This window comes from Polypterus senegalus, chromosome 4 (assembly GCF_016835505.1).
Source record: "Polypterus senegalus isolate Bchr_013 chromosome 4, ASM1683550v1, whole genome shotgun sequence".
NCBI lineage: Eukaryota > Metazoa > Chordata > Cladistia > Polypteriformes > Polypteridae > Polypterus > Polypterus senegalus.
Window position 1 is genome coordinate 127,062,194 of NC_053157.1, and position 16,640 is coordinate 127,078,833.

The window sequence follows — 16,640 nt, forward strand, 5'->3', positions numbered from 1 at the left end:
GTGCTTATATCATGTTATAGTGCGAATTCTACACACAGCGTTATGCATGAGGTCTGAGGTCTTTTTGTTTTATACTGACTGCGGAAGCAGTGTGACAGTCTATATAGTATTCTAAATATGTATTGTATATACAGTAAATAACCCATCATGGGTCTGATAAAACGTTAACTTCAAGGTGACTGTTTCATTGCTGAAAAGCAAAATCATGTTTAGTGTAATGAATAAAAGACGTACCTACCGTACATGTGGTCAAACTTGTTTCATTAAATTGAGTTCACTTCAAAGGTTCAATTCAAAATTAATTTCTTGGTTGTCAACCTGTGTTGTAATACATTGCCATAATGTTTAGATAAAATGTCTAATGTTCAATACTTTCATTTCATTTTTCATTCCACAAAAATATGATACACTGGATGACTGCAATGCTTGTTTGGCTGCATGAATTGAAAACTAGACCTGCATTGCACTGTTGGCTAGATCTCATTTTATGTCAACTAACCTTACCAATGTGGTCCCAGTTTAAAAACCTTGTCCCATGACTGTTAGCCATCTTCTTTTAGCCAGGTATCTATCATCTTCTTAGCAAACAAGACCGGTTTACGAAAATTGTCACATGTCCCTAATTAATGTGTCTTTGTTAAATCAGCTATGATACTGGGACAACTAACACTTTTGAAAAGTTGATATTTATACACAGATGAATTTATAAAGAGAAAGATTTTAAGCCAACACACTTTGTTTTAGTCATTATTATTAACTGTTTTTCATCTAACATTTTAACTGTATTATCTCTCCACAGGTGGTGGATCTGAGGCTAGGGCTCTACACTGGCAATCAGAAGTTTGCCGGTTCAAGTCCCAAAAATGGCAGAAGTGACCCACCTCTGTTGGGCCCTGGAGCAAGGCCCTTAACCCGCAACTGCTTCATCCTGGGTATGATGTTAACCTTTATCCAGCCCCACTAGCAGTTCCCCCAACACGCAACAAAAACTCAGAGGCTGGTGGCGAGATTGGCACTCCAGCCACTGTAAAAAAAACTCACACTGTTCCCGTGTGGTGCTGAGGTGTCACCCTTTGCATTGCTGCACACGGGTCTCAATCCGGATGGTTCATCATGTGGTGACATCCTCCAAACCCCTCTCTCTCTCTCTCTCTTTCTCTCCACAAGCTTTGAAGGATATAAGTTTTATGGATGTGGCACATAACAACTAAACCCTATTAGTGGCTGTTAGTGTTGATCAGAGAAATTAGCCAAAGTGTTTTGCACTAAATACTCTTTTTTTGCCAGTGTTGTTGTTTGCTGAATATTTTCCTGACAATTAGCCGTGTGGTTGGCTTAGGTGAATATTTTTTTCTTGGGCCCCAGAGAAGGCCTAACACTTTCAAAATTATTACTGACATTGCCATGTCTGGGTCAAAAGCACACAAGGAACTGAGATACATTGACAAAGCCCATCAATCCACCAAGGAACTTAAAAACACTAGGTGATATTTTTTTCCCATCTCTAACCAAACTTGTTTCTTCCACACATGGCCATTTTGTCCCCCAGGCTCTTTGACTGCTGTATGTGGGTCATCCCAGATATCCATCCCACATGTGCTTAAAAAAAGCAGATACAGTAATCCCTCGCTATATCGCGCTTTGACTTTCGCGGTTTCACTCTATCGCGGATTTTAAATGTAAGCACATGCTAAATATATAACACAGATTTTTTGCTGGTTCGCGGATTTCTGCAGACAATGGGTCTTTTAATTTATGCTACACGCTTCCTCAGTTTGTTTGCCCTGTTGATTTCATACAAGGGACGCTATTGGCGGATGGCTTAGAAGCTACCCAATCAGAGCATGTATTACTTACTAACTAAAACTCCTCAATGCTATAAGATATGCATCCCGCGCGGAGCTTGATTGTTTGCTTGTCTCTGCCTCTCTCTCACCCTCTCTGACATTCTCTGCGCCTGACGGAGGGGCTGTGAGCAGAGGTGCTGTTTGCTTAAAAGATACTGGCGCTCCTCTAAAAATGCGCTTTATTGCGGTGCTCGGCATATTTAAAAGCACAAAAGCACATGTATTGATTTTTTGATTGTTGCTTTAATCTCGCTCTCTCTCTCTGACGTTCTCTGTGCCTGACGGAGGAGATGTGAGCAGAGGGGCTGTTTGCACAGAGGCTGTTTGCTTAGAAGATCCTGACGCTCCTCTAAAAATGCGGCAAACTTAAAAGCACAAGTATTGATTTTTTGATTGTTTGCTTTTCTTTGCGAGCGCTCTCTCTCTCTCTCCCTCTGAAACTCTCTGCTCCTGAAGAGAAGAAGATCTATTTGCATTCTTTTAATTGTGAAAAAGAACTGTCATCTCTGTCTTGTCATAGAGGACAGTTTAAACTTTTGACTAAAGGGTGTTAGTTCATGTCTAGAGGGCTCTAATAATGTTAACAGTGTGGGAGAGTTTATAAGGGCTTAAAATATATAAAAATAACTACACAAACATATGGTTTCTACTTCGCGGATTTTCGTCTATCGTGGGGGGTTCTGGAACGCAACCCCCGCGATCGAGGAGGGATTACTATACTGTATATAACACTGATCTCTGTGCAGTGGCAATGCAGCACCGCATGTGTTTTGTCTTGGTAAAGTAACATATTACTCTACTTTCCCCTTTTGTATTATTAATATGTAGCCTTTCTCAGAATGCCTCAAATCGCTTAGACTTACCACTGTTTATAAGGTATTGTCCCATAAAATTTCGCCCCACCTTCCCTTCTACATCTATAGACTCAGGCAATTAGGTGTAGTAAAAGACAAGCAGGAGTTAAGTTACAATTAAAACAATGTATTATTGATAATATTCATAAATAATAACAATATGCAAAGTACATTTGAATATTGGCAACCATACAACCTAATAAATGGTGATGTGTCGTTTCAGGCGGCACACAGACTTGTTAGTTACTTAAAATGTTTCTAGTTAAGGCATCATTTTGTGGTCAACTTTATTCAGAACAGACCGCATGCCTGTCTCAATATGGCTGCCGAGCTGTGCTCTTCATTGTGTTGTCCTTTTCAGTTCATCAGTTTGGTAAGAGAGAGAGAGAGTGGGGGAGTGAGCAAATTTATAGATGTTCTGTCCAACCCCTACAGCCAATAGGACATCATGGTACTCAAAGGCTTCTGATACAAGCCAATTCCAAACAGCCATATTCAGACCTGCCCCCAAAACCATATGTTAAGGTAAAGCTTGGCAGTTAGGCAACCTGGCTTTCCTATGGGGGTTGAGAGAAATTAGCAGAGAAACACTTGCCAAACTGGTTTTAGGCACTTCCCCGTCCAACCCTATCGTTAAATTCACTTTCCTGACTTAGTCCTGGGAGAGGGCGGGGTTGTAAACATGAATGCTTCTCACTAATGTAACACTAATATTACATTGCTTTACCTAAGTACAAATAAAGACATAAAATATTTATCAACTTGTATGCAAAATTTCACATCACAACAGCATGCAAATCAATTGCCCAGCAGCTATCTCAAAACAAGCCTTAATGGAGCCTTCCACCTTCCCCTCCTGCCATCAGAAAACGCAGGACACACTGTGAAATAATAACAAGAAAAGATTTGTTACTATGTATATACAAGTAGTTTCCTTCTAATTAATGGAAGAAGAAAGACAGCCAATGTGTGGCCTAAGAGTGGAACTCTGTGAGCACAGTGATCTATATTTTTTTTACTTACTAGCGACTGGGAACCCGATTGAATCGGGCTACAAATTCATACTTTCTCTGCAAAGAATTATTTGTTTTTTTAAGTCCTTGAAATGATTTTGTTATCGTGGCACTGATCTGTGCTTAAATAAGACCTTTTTGGCCGATGTAATGAAGTGTTTCCTGTTTAAACAGGGTTGCGAGACATGAACTGAGCTCTTCGGCGCACCTCATTTGATTTTTTCAGGCAAACAAATTTTCAAAACAAACCATATTTTACGACTGTAATCAGAGTCGGAGTAATAATTATGTTTGCATGGTCATTTTAGATCTGAGTTCAGCTAAAATTTAAACAATGACCGTTGGTTAATACCCTGTCGTCATTTCTCAGTTTGCCAATAGATGTCAGAAGGACGGATGTCAAAACTGAACTGCCCAAAGATAGATTTCGACATACCAAGCAAATGGCAATACGTTCTAAATTACTTAAGGTTCCGGAACTGTCGAAGGGTTTAAGTCAGTCAACAATGTTAGTCCTGGACAGTACACCCAAACAAACCAACGTTCCAAAAACCAACCGAACTTACTGTTATCTCTCTTGAACTAACACCGACTTACTATACTCGGCCGTCCAGCAGCATCACTGTAGTATTCGAACATTCTTAGCCAATCATGCAATACTGCGTCCATGTTTGCCATGTTATGTTCTAACTACAGAGGCAGAGTCTCATTGTATGGTTCTAACTTGTATTGAATCGTGGTATTAATGCGAACACCATACATACGGATAGTATCAAATTATATTTAAGGTTTGCTAGTTGGTACCATTTGTTGTATTTCCTTTTTGGTGTTCGTTACATATGTGTCTTTTGTTGTTTGAGGCACAATGGCACGGTCTTTAACATTACTGCCTCAGAGCTCAGATCACATATTTGGCCACAGAAATTGATCTATTATAGTTGGCAGCCCTTCATGGACACAAAGCGCATTATAATCCACTCAAAATGAGTCCAGTTCCTCCTTCCCAATTGACTTCATTTTGCAGAGTTTGGCAAAGTTCGTGAATATTTCCCTGATTTCACAAAATCATGGAAATGTTCCCAAACTTCACCAAAATTAAAGGAAAGGGAATTCAGCAGGGTTCACTAAAAGTTCAACATCACGAGAAAATAAAAGGGATATTTTTTGTTTGATTAATTACTTTTTGGTAACTCTTAATTAGGCTGATGTAAATGATTCAGGTGTATGTGTTACTGTGCATTGCAGCAGACTGACATTGCATGTGGCAGTAACTCCAGCTATGTGCCTGATGCTGCCAGGGTCCGCTTCAGTAATCTTGTAATGTGTTCATTAGTGGGTGAACAACAGGACACATTTTTTAAAATATTTTTCACAAACACATTTGATTTATTAATTTTATTAAAAATAAGACTGGCAGCATAATGTTTTTTTTTAATATCAATAAGTATTTGAACAAACCCAATCAAATAAAAGTTGATACCTATCACTAAATGCAAAGGATTTGATGATTTATGACAGTTTATCATCATAATTTAAGCTGGTTGTACATTGGTATACAGTTTAAATTTCCTTTAAAATTCAGTGAACAAATACTATAAAAAATAAAGGGATCATATTTTTTTCAGATTGTGGTTAGGCACAAATGCTATTTGTGGAAATAATTAGCTCTATGCTACCTGCTTATATGTCTGAAATTGTGCACAAGTCTGCTATTTTTCAACTGATATTTTTGTCAGCTCTGCAGCACCTGTCTTTGAGGCTAAAATTAGAATCACTGCACCATTTTCTCTGAAATGAATCCCCATTTGTAATGATAAAAACGAAAAATATAGTTTGGTGATAATTCTAATAACTGACTTATATTTTACTTGTAAAGAAGGCAGATTTTGTCAATACATAAATATATTCTGTCTGTAGATAAAATGCTGAAGACATGGGAAAATGCAAGATTGCCAAAAATTCCCATTAAAAGCATTTAATTATTATGATTATACATTAAATACTCATTTTGTCATTTGATCCCAAGTGATTGACATCAATTTTCATAATAAATTCAGTTTTAAGGTAATGATTTTCCATTTTAATACTCAAATTGAGCATACATCTATGAGATACAATAATAGTAATGCCTATCAAATATTTTAAGCACAAACTGATTGGCAATATAAATTAGATTTTTTCATAAATTACAGTAAATTTCAGCTATAAAACTGCTGTGCATAAGGTCATCATGTATGACATTCTTTTTATTTGCATATATTCTTTTATATATATATATATATATATATATATATATATATATATATATATCATTTTCTTTGATGGCCTGAATCATGATACAGCATTTTTTCTTTATTTGCCTAAAAGGAAAAAGAAATAGGTATCACTGAAATCTTTTATCCAATCTAAATTTTAACTTTAAAAGAAAAAACATTTCTTGATGTCTTATAACATTCATTATGTAAAAGAATGACATGTACATTTTATTCATTAGGAATAGCTTATGGACAGTGTTAAAGGTGCAGATTTCAGACAAATGTGTTTGTTAAAAATGCTAATATAAGGAATCCAGAAACTAGCTCTTTGCAAAACACTCTTCACATATTTTTTGTCTTAAAAATGCAACAGCATTTGCTCCTTTACAGGGTGTTTACCAAGTGTTAAAACAAACGAAATTCTTCACATTTTTGTGACAAAGTAACATGGTGTTACAGTATAATATTCTGAACTTGATGTTTCAAGACTACTTTATCATTTGTTTCCATCCAAAAAAGAAATATTCTCCTCTGTGTAGTATGTTATTTCAGATACTAGCGCAGGCCTAGGGTGCAGTACTTTGCACTGATGCTTCATGGATTTATAGACCTGGATTCAGTTCCCAGCCCATTCACTGTCCATGTTGCATATTTATGTACATCCACTCTTATTCAATTATTTAAGCACATTTCACATCATGTTTCTTATGATGTTTAGCATATTTAGCATGGTGGTTTTGTCATTAATCATAAAAAGTATGAAAAGAAAATTTTACAGATTCTCTACATTTCGTCTACATTTATGATTCAAACAATTCTGAAAGTGTGATAAGCAGCAACATATTGTCTGTTTATATTGAATGTATTTTATGGGAGTTCAGATTAAACACAACTTTGAGAAGAGCCATTTTTGTTAACTCATCACATCATAAAGACAGAATAACCCAAATATAAAGAAAAGGAAAATACAACACAACTAAAAATCTATGCAGAAAAAGTATCTAACTGAGCATTTAATTAAGGATAGCACAATTTAAGTCAAGGAGGCCACCAAGAAATTACTGGTAATTCTAAAAGTAGGAAATAGTCTGCATTTGAAAATAACTGCTAAGTTGTTAACATATGTGGTCCACATTAAAGATAGCTTTGACTGGTCTCAGAACACAGAGGATCTATGTAACAAAAGGCAGATCGGGCTCTTTTTCCTTATGAGACTACATTCCTTTAATGTGGAAAGTGACATCCTTCACATCTTCTATAAATCTGTGATGGCCAGTGCAATCTTCTACACAGTGGTGTGCTGGGCTGGTAACATCACTTCAAGAGAGGCCAACTGACTCAACAAGCTAATTAAAAGGACAAGTTCAGTTATGGGACACACTCTGGACCCCTTGGAGGTGGTAACAAAGGAGAGAATTAAAACAAAACTTATTGTCATTATGAACAAAGCTGCACATCCTTTCTCTGACATACTAACACCAAGGACTTTCAGCCAGTGAAGTAGTCAATAAAAGTGTCTCAAGAAATGCTGCTGGGACTCCTTTATACCAACAGCAATACGTCTGCATAATGCTTCACTGTGATTGTGACAGCCAAGACAGACGTTTTCTTTCTTTGTAATATTCTTGTTTTATAGTCTTCCTGGTGTGTATTCAGATCAAGGTGTGTTTATATATTTATTTATTTACCTTCCTGTTTGTGTATTTATTGATTTAAACAGCTTCTGTAAAAAGCCAAATTTCTCCCTAGAAAGTTCTATCTATCTATCTATCTATCTATCTATCTATCTATCTATCTATCTATCTATCTATCTATCTATCTATCTATCTATCTATCTATCTGACCTATTGTGTCTCAATACTGTTGTGGTTCATTATAAACAGAAGACTCTAACATCACTAATATACAGTAGAACATGGTGCTTAACGTATCATGCAATGTGGATGCTTTGCTGCAGCAAGGCCATGCTAACTTTGAAGACAAAAGTATAATAGTTGGAGCAAAGTACACTCTTATAAAGCTGCCAATGAGGTTCTTCAGAATGATGCCATAGGGAAACCTTGTCTAGTTTCCAAAAGACCCATCCACATTAAGGTTCCAGAAAGAACCTTTGTTTATTTAGATCCATAACAGGCCCGTAGAGTGAATAACCACAAATAAATGATAACAGATTTGTTATCATGTCCAGTTACACAGGCTAAGTCCAGGTTTTCTTACTTGTCCGTTACTGTCCTTCTAGGTAGCCTACTATTCATTAAAGATTTCAGTTTGTTTTTTTTTTAATATTAGGAAGTTTTTCAAAGCACGAACATCCATCTTTATATGCAGAGAACCTTTCCCAGAATGGAATAAAGTTGTGACGCAATGGCTCTATGGTGATCCACACAACCCAATAAAGAACCATAAAAATGTCAATAAAGAACCATTTTTTTAGACAAGAATAAACAAGTTACAAAGAAAAAGCCAGGCTAAGGTGATTTAAAACTAAAAAAAAAAACAACTGTTCTAGAGGAACCCGGTCAAGTTAATAATGAATATATTTTACACCACTGGGAAAAGTACTGAGAAATGTGACTTGACTGACTCCAAGGCTACAGAGGACAAGGTATGAGGAAAGAATGAAAAAGTTGATTAAGAGTTGACATGATTGAAGTGAAGGGAATTAGTACAGTGGATCAAGACTGTTACTTTAAAATGAGTTCATCAAGAAGACATGGAGACAGTTGGAAACTGGTTAAGGGTACATTTTTGCACAAACATTAGTTTTTCTCCACACAGAAAACCAGAAACACATGGAACATGGGCCCTTCAAAACTAGACTTGATATTTTTTGGAATAATTTAGTGGATAGAACTGTTGAGCTTTTCTGGCCTGAATGGCCTGTTTTCATCTAAATTGTTTCAATGTTCTAATTAAAATTGCTGTTTTGTCAATGTTTCTGAAGTAAATTGCAGTCCATTGCAAAAACAAATGCAGTGCCAAGACTTTAGCAATTGGTGGAGATTGGTCCTTGGAATTTCATGCCTTTTATTTCAGGCAATGCTACACCTTCTCAAGATCTGGGCTGGTTCTAGACAGGCATATTTAAGGGGGCAGACAGAAATGTGAAGGGGGCACATGGTGGCAATGGAGGCTGGAAAGGGGTGGGGTACTCTGGATAACTGTTTTGGTCATGTCATTGGATTGCACTTCATCAGGCCTCTACCCTAAGACCTCTCCAACTTGAGTGTCCCACCTGAAGGCTAAGCTTCTGCTGGTGTAGCTCTTAGGGTCACTGAGGCACGCAAACCCTATGACCACGACAAGGTGGTAATCCCTCAGGAGGAAAACTGAAAAATAAAACAACAGAAAATAAAATATTCCTCATCAGATTATAACAACTAAAAACATGACATTTACCTTAATTGGATGGCCTATATCAAATATTTTAGAACCCAATAATAACACCTCTCACTATTGCTAATATTAACAAAACTAAAAAGGGTAGGCCAAGTTATTAAAAAAAAATCAATTCACCAAGTCTTGAAAAATAAAACTGAAAAAATAGAATAAAAAAAAAAATAAAATAAAGAACAAAATAAAATATTCATCTAGATCTTTATAACCAACAACATAAATTTTATCTTAATTGGATGGCCTAATTCTCAAATAAATTTGCAAAATAAAGTAAGAATAAAATAAGACCTCTCAATATAGCCAATATTTACAAAACTAAAAAGGGTTGGCATAGTAATTTAAAAAAAAAACAATTCACCATGTCTTTCCCTACAATTCTCAAACTAATTTGTAGAACACAACAGATTTAGAACAGAACATTTTAACTTTTTTCTTCTTTTTTTGTCTTTTTGTCTTGTTTTAAGCTTGTTTGTTTTGTAAGCAATTGAACTCTCTGTTTGCAAGTAAACAGCTCTGCTCTCCTTTCTCCTCAATCCACTCACCCGTTTCCCTTTGCAATAACTCTTACAAATTCATCATATCCAAGTTATTTGTTATGGACTTCTCATGGGCCAAGATCACCAAATTCCTCTTTCTTTTATGTCACATGGTGCGATAGGGGGTTAGTACCCGTGACAAAGTGGAGAAGGAACTCTCACACGATGCTGAAGACACACCAATTACCAGGGCTGTTACATACAATTTATGCAACTCAGGAAAGGCTTCCTTGTACTCCTGCAGGAGTTTACACACAGTGGACAGGTCTGTTTCCTTTGAAAATTTTTGAGCAGCATCTGTTTTGCACAAGAACTTCATTTTTCAGACTTACAACATCTGCTACAGTGCCAGCCATCACAGCCAGAGGGTGCAACAGGGTGGGATCTAGAAATGCGCTAGATTTGGGTGCAAGACTAGATATGGCTCTCATCAGGTCAATCTTCTTGTGTGAAAATCTAGTTTCCATTTCTGAAATGGCCCTGTCAAGGATGTTGAGCAGGGATCTTTTCAGAGACTGATGGGGGGGAAATGGTAGGGTCACCAGAGTCTGTATGGCCCAAAGTTGAGAGCACAACACTTTGAGGTGAGGTGTTTGCTCATTGTTCTCCTTCTCTTTGTTGGATGTGACTCATCCTCAGCAGGAGATGACACTCCCCAACAGTCATCCTCACGGATGTTTTTTAAGGAGTCCAGTGCTGCACTAACAACCTCAGAAGCACTGCACAGATCAACTGACTGAGACTGTAGAATAGCATTTGCTGGTTTCAAGACACCAAGCACCCGCACTGGGAACTTTCCAATCTCAAAGAAGTGATGCCTCTTAATTTGGCATAGCAGGCCTGATGCCTCGGTGCACAGGTCAACTGCAGCATCATCATCCTCTGTCATCTCAGATAGGATACTAAGGATTTGTTCTTGATTGTCCACAGTGCACCTTGTCACCTCACCTCATAGTGTCTTGTCCATCTGATCTCAAGCAGCCTTGTTTATTGAGCATATAGTGGTGGTGAAAAAACTTGTAGAGTGAACTAGATAGGCTAAAAAATCTTTTTGCACACGGCTCACTCTGCATGCCATGCACAACCACTAAGTGCAGTTGGTGGTTGTAGCAGTGGATCTATGGGACATATCTATTCAAGCCTGTTTTGGAGCAGAGCTTGTACACCACCTCTAACCCCATCATAACACTGACTAAGTATACTGTCAGCACTGTAGCCAGCATCAGAAAGGTGTAACAGGATCTCAGAGGTGATGTACTCTGCATCAAGTTGTTACAAGTCAAGCAACCCAATAAGATGCTCCTCTGGCATGGAATTTCTGACAAACTGTATTATCACAGACACATTTTTCACATTGCACCTATCCCTGGTCCCATCACTTTTGAGGCAAAACCCTGCAGAATCAGCACTTTCATATTTTTTCCTGACCTCTCCAAGCACCATGTCAGCCAGTGTTTGGACAATTTCATTTTGGATATCCTTAGATGTGCATTTTGCATTTTTTGGGATACCCTTAGCAATGCTTGCTAGCTTCTCATCCTTCTCTAAGGTATTTTCCATCAGTTTTAGAAAAATACCTGAAGCAATGTCATCATCATTACTCGCTGCATCATGTCTCAAGGTTTTTGCAGTCCCACGGACCCCCAACTCATTTAAACAGAGAAACCTTATAGCACTACCAATACTCTTGACATAGTAATGGTTTTTTTCAAGTTGTGTTTTACCAACCAACATTGAATCCACAGTCCCCCCTCTGGCCTCTCTGCTTTTATGCTCAGTCCAGATTGTTGAAGCATGCACATGGTTGTGGCTGGACACATGCCTCTGTAGCCCCTTGTCTCGATCAAGTGCTGCTTTCCAGTTGTTAAAACCAGTTAAGGTAAAACTACATCCCTCTCATTAACAGTGCCTGCCATATTTCCGACAGGGGAACAGAAGCATGCATCCAACACAACAGAGTACTCCAGCCATGGTTGTGTGCGATACCAGGCAGGATTGAATGATCTTAATGTTTTACCACCTAATACACGTTTGGGGTAACTACCCAGTATTGGCTGGGATGGTGTATTGCCATTTAAGTCACTGGGTAGCTGAGCGGGTTGCTTTGGGGCAGCAATTGTTGGCAGAGGTACAGGAGAAGCAGTGCCTGTTGATGCCACAGGAGTAGACATGCTAGCTGCTGTCTCTGATGTACCAGCAACAGCATCATTGCTAATGCTATTGGTACAGCCAGGAGCAGCATCACACTTTTTAAAAGCTTGGGAAATAGGATGCATTTCACATCATTAACTTTCCCTTTGTGAGCTGCTGGTAGCTGGTTTGGAAAGTGAATAAATAAGCTTTACTAAAATCCCTGTGATTATATCAGTATATGAAACGAGAAAACTGAGTGCAGAGTTGAAAGCTGGGGCGGGGCTTTGTGTTGGGTCTGATAGACAGACACGGGTCCTCCAGTCGGCTCTATGCAGCAGCAGTGGTGCTTGTGGGATTGAGAAAGAAACACTTCTCTGCCAGACTGAAACTGTGAGAAGAACAATGGACTAGTCCCCCATTGACTGTACAAATATAGATGTATTTTTTAGTTGTTGTTAATTATTTCACGGGTCGCTATGATTTTGACGACAGAGATTTGCTGCTTCCTCAAAGCCTCATGCAGTTGACAAGCTCATTTCGCTCTGCCTTGCCTACTGAGAAACCTGACACCGAGTCATTAGCATACTAACAGTGATTGGATGTTTAGCTGGGGAGGGTGAGTGGGGGATCTCTACGGAGTACTGTGTGAGCTGCGCACAAACAAAGCACAAAGGGAAAGAGCGAACAAGAGGTGAAACCTATCATCTCATTTGTGCCTTTTCCAGCTACTGTAGTAAATCTTGCCCATATTCAGTTTGTGGGTAATCTATTATTTTCTTTCTCATCCTCTAAAAGTTTGATTTAAGGGGGCAGGACATTTGTTTAAGGGGGCATTGCCCCCTCTTGCCCCAGCGTAGAGCCGGCCCCGCTCAATATTGATTCAAATGTAATTATTTTGAAGTCAGTTTGAATTATGTGTTTTGTGAGGAAAAAAAAATTACCTAGAACCTATAGCCCAATGCGCATCAAACAACGCTTAGAAACATAGAAACTCAACATGTCTGATTTTATTTGCTCAAAAACGTGAGGGCTTTTTGCCAAGCCTGTCATAACAAATACAAACATAGACAGTGTTGTATTATGATGAGTTTGACATGCTTGTAGTATTTGACTGCTGTTAATTAAAAAAAATATTTGTGATAAAGTAAGCTGGATTGTGACACTATCAAATACACTTATAACCACGAAAAAAACAAACAAAAAAAGATTATTACAATTAGAAGAATCATTAGTACAGACTCACAATACATTCATTTAAGAACAGCATATTAGGAGAAGATATTATTTCTCTTGTGTCACTATCCTGCAATATGTTGACTATAAAAACTACGAGAACAATGTGAATGAAAGAGAAAACAGATACAAAATAGTAAATGTCAAATGAGACAATGGAAGGCTTAATTTTAAAAAGATTAGACTTTCACTATGAAAAAAACTATGTAATGTATATACAATGGATTGAAACTCAGAAAGTATTCAGACCTCTTCACTTTCTGCACACTTTATTGTGGTGTAGATTTTATTTTAAATGGATATTTGTGTCATTTTTGCCTGAGAATTTACATACAATAAACCATAGTGACAAAAGCTAAAACATGTTTTCAGAAAGGTTTGCAAATTTAAAACTCAAAAATTGAAATCTCTCATTCATGTAAGTATTCAGATCCTTTGGCAGCAATTAAAACTTCTCAGGTTTTTGAGTAATCTCCACAAGCTTTACAAACCTGGATTTGGGCACTGTATTGCATTCTTCCTGGCAGATCCTCTCAAGCCCCATTAGACTGGTTGGGAAGCATCTATAAACTGCCATCTTCAAGTCTCTCACTTATCTTCACTAAATAGTCTCTCACTCTCACTAATGTTCTATGGAGTTTTAGCCTGGGCTTTGACTGAACTACTCAAGAACAGTCAGAAATGTATTCTCCTGAAGTATTTGTCTTCATTGTATGCTTCAAGTTATTGGAGTGCTGAAAGGTGAACTGACACCCTTGTCTAAAGTTGCGTGCACTCTGGAGCAGGTCATCTTCAAGACCCTTTCATATTTGGCTGCATTCATCCTTTCCTTAATTCTGATCAGTCTCCCTGTCCCTGTCACTAAGAAGCGGCTCCATACCATGATTCTGTCACCACCACGATTCACCAAAGGGACGGTGATACAGATGATGAACATTATCTGGTCTTTGCCAGACCACCAGACATAGTACTTAGAATTCTGCACAAGGAGTCAATTTCTTGCCTGATCAGATCAGAAAGTCTTTTTTCCCTCAAATTCTCAGAATCCTTTTAATGCCTTTTATTCAAGAGTGGCTTCCATACAAGCCATTTTACGATAAACAACTGATTGACAGAATGATGCTGAGATGGTCATCCTTTCAACAGGCTATCCCATCTCAGCAGAGGACTTTTGAAGTTTTGTTAGAGTGCCCATTAGATTTTTGGTCACCTCCCTAAACAAGGCCCTTGCTTGGTCACTCAGTTTAACCAGATGGCCAACTCCAGTGTTAGGGTTAAATTTAGGCGTTAGGAGTTAGGGTTAGGCATTAGGGTCCTGGTTTTTCCAAAATTGTTCCATTTCACAGTTTTTGAGGCCAATATGCTAAGGGACTTAATGGCTTGTTTTCTGTGCTGACATGAAGTGTGAATTGTGAGATCTTATATACACAGATGTGTGCCATTCCAAACTATGTCCAATCAATTAAATTTACCACAGGTGGACTCCACTCAAGTTCTAGACACATCTCCAGGATAAATAAAGCAAGCATTACACAACTAATTTGAGTTTGGAGTACCACAGCAAGGTTATATGAATGTATAATTTCAGTTTTTGATTTTTAATACATTTGTAAACTTTTCTGAAAACATGCTTTAACTCTGTCATTATGAGTTACTGAGTGTAGATTAATGGGCAGAAATGGAAAATGTATCCATTTAAAACTAAAGCTACAACACAGGAAAGTGTGTAGAAAATGATGGAGTATGAATACTTTCTGAATTCACCATAAGTAACGGAAAAAGGTGTAAACTGTCCAAGATAAAATTTGTTGGCTTGGAGTTAGAAGTAACAAAGACAGACATGATCATAGAGCAGCATGCTGAAAGAGTATGTTATAAGTCTGTAAAGACAAATGCTAGAAGAACTAACCAAAGTCTAAAAATATTGTAATAAGAAGGGACAAGAGACATGGCAAGGTTTAGGGCAGCCACCCATATAATACAGTATCCTGGCTGCAAAAGTAAATGCTTTCAGTTTTAGTCAAGTGGACCCATCCACACAGGGATAATGTAAAGTCACCAATTAACATAAATCGCACATCTTTGAGAGCATGAGAGAAGCAAAGTATCATAGGAAGACCTATACATACTTTATATGGGGAGATCATGCAAACTTCAGATTGATGGTAACCATTCTTTGCATTCAAAGTCAGGATTCTCGATTCATTAAGCAGTAATTGCGACACCTTGATGCTTCATTTGAATTGGATATATGCTCATTTTACATCTCCACTGTGTTACAAAAATATATATGGTACTTGGTCAAGATAATTATAAAGGTTTTTTGTTGCTTTTGAGTGCATTTTTTTCTTGTTACAAAAAAAAATGAACAGTATGAATTAATAAATGCGCTTGCCATTTTTGTAAGAAAGATGGAAACATATAGGCAAACCAATTTATAATTACTTTAATGACTTACTAGGTATGATACTACAGAAGATCTCTGAAAAAGTCATTACATTTCATACAAATTATTAATTAATTCCCCTCATTAGAATTGTTAAGGTGAATCAATCAAATGCATTACAGGCAAAGCAGTTCCATCAATTTCCTGAACTCGCTTAATCTGGGGTAGCAGTAGCCTATCCCAGCAAGCATAGGGAACAAAGTAGGAAAAAGCCCTGGACTGTATTCCAGTCATTGTAGCGTGAACATAAACTAGGGCCAGTTTAACAATGTCCGCTCACTTTACTTGCAGGTTGTGGAACCAGAGCACCCAGAGGAAACACATGCCTACATGGAGAACATGCAATTTCCACACAAGAAGTAACTGGAAGCTAAACCCTTAGTGTGAGGCAGCAGCACTAACCAGTGCACCACCTGGCAAGGTAGTTGTTATTTTGAATTATTAAATGTTACCAAACAAAGGGCAATGTATCTTAGGTGTAAATTAATCCTTGTTCTCTTTTTATTAAGACTTTCTTTTCCTGTACCAAACATATCCCTTTCATTTCTTCTTTCTACAGGGTTTACCACCATTGCTTGCAGAGATCTTATCACCATCAAAATCGACTTCCACTTCCACCAAGGTTTTGTTTTCTAATAAATTAGGCTGCTGCTGGCCAACTTGCAAAAAAGCAACTTTCTTTTTTCTTTTCTTTTTCTAACTTAACAACACCTGGGTCTTCCCTAAATCACAAGCAGGTGTACTTTGTTTAATCACCATTCTCATCAGTTCTATTCAAAACAGAGAAGATGTTGCCAATAAGATATCTTGTGATGAACAGCGAAGGCGTCAAGCTGGGAAAAGACTATTTCAGCATGGTTACCAATACAGATTAATGGCCTTATCTATGTATTACTTCAGACTCCAACCTTAGTGAGAGGACAACCA

At 37.7% G+C, this 16,640-nt stretch overlaps 1 long non-coding RNA gene across 1 annotated transcript; it reads left to right on the forward strand.

The window, feature by feature from the left end:
* The first annotated feature begins 827 nt into the window (after window positions 1-827).
* LOC120528606 lies at window positions 828-16,332 on the forward strand. Its single transcript, XR_005633561.1, has 3 exons — window positions 828-932; window positions 16,005-16,134; window positions 16,273-16,332. It is a non-coding gene; the product is annotated as an uncharacterized LOC120528606 (long non-coding RNA).
* The last annotated feature ends 308 nt before the right edge of the window (window positions 16,333-16,640 follow it).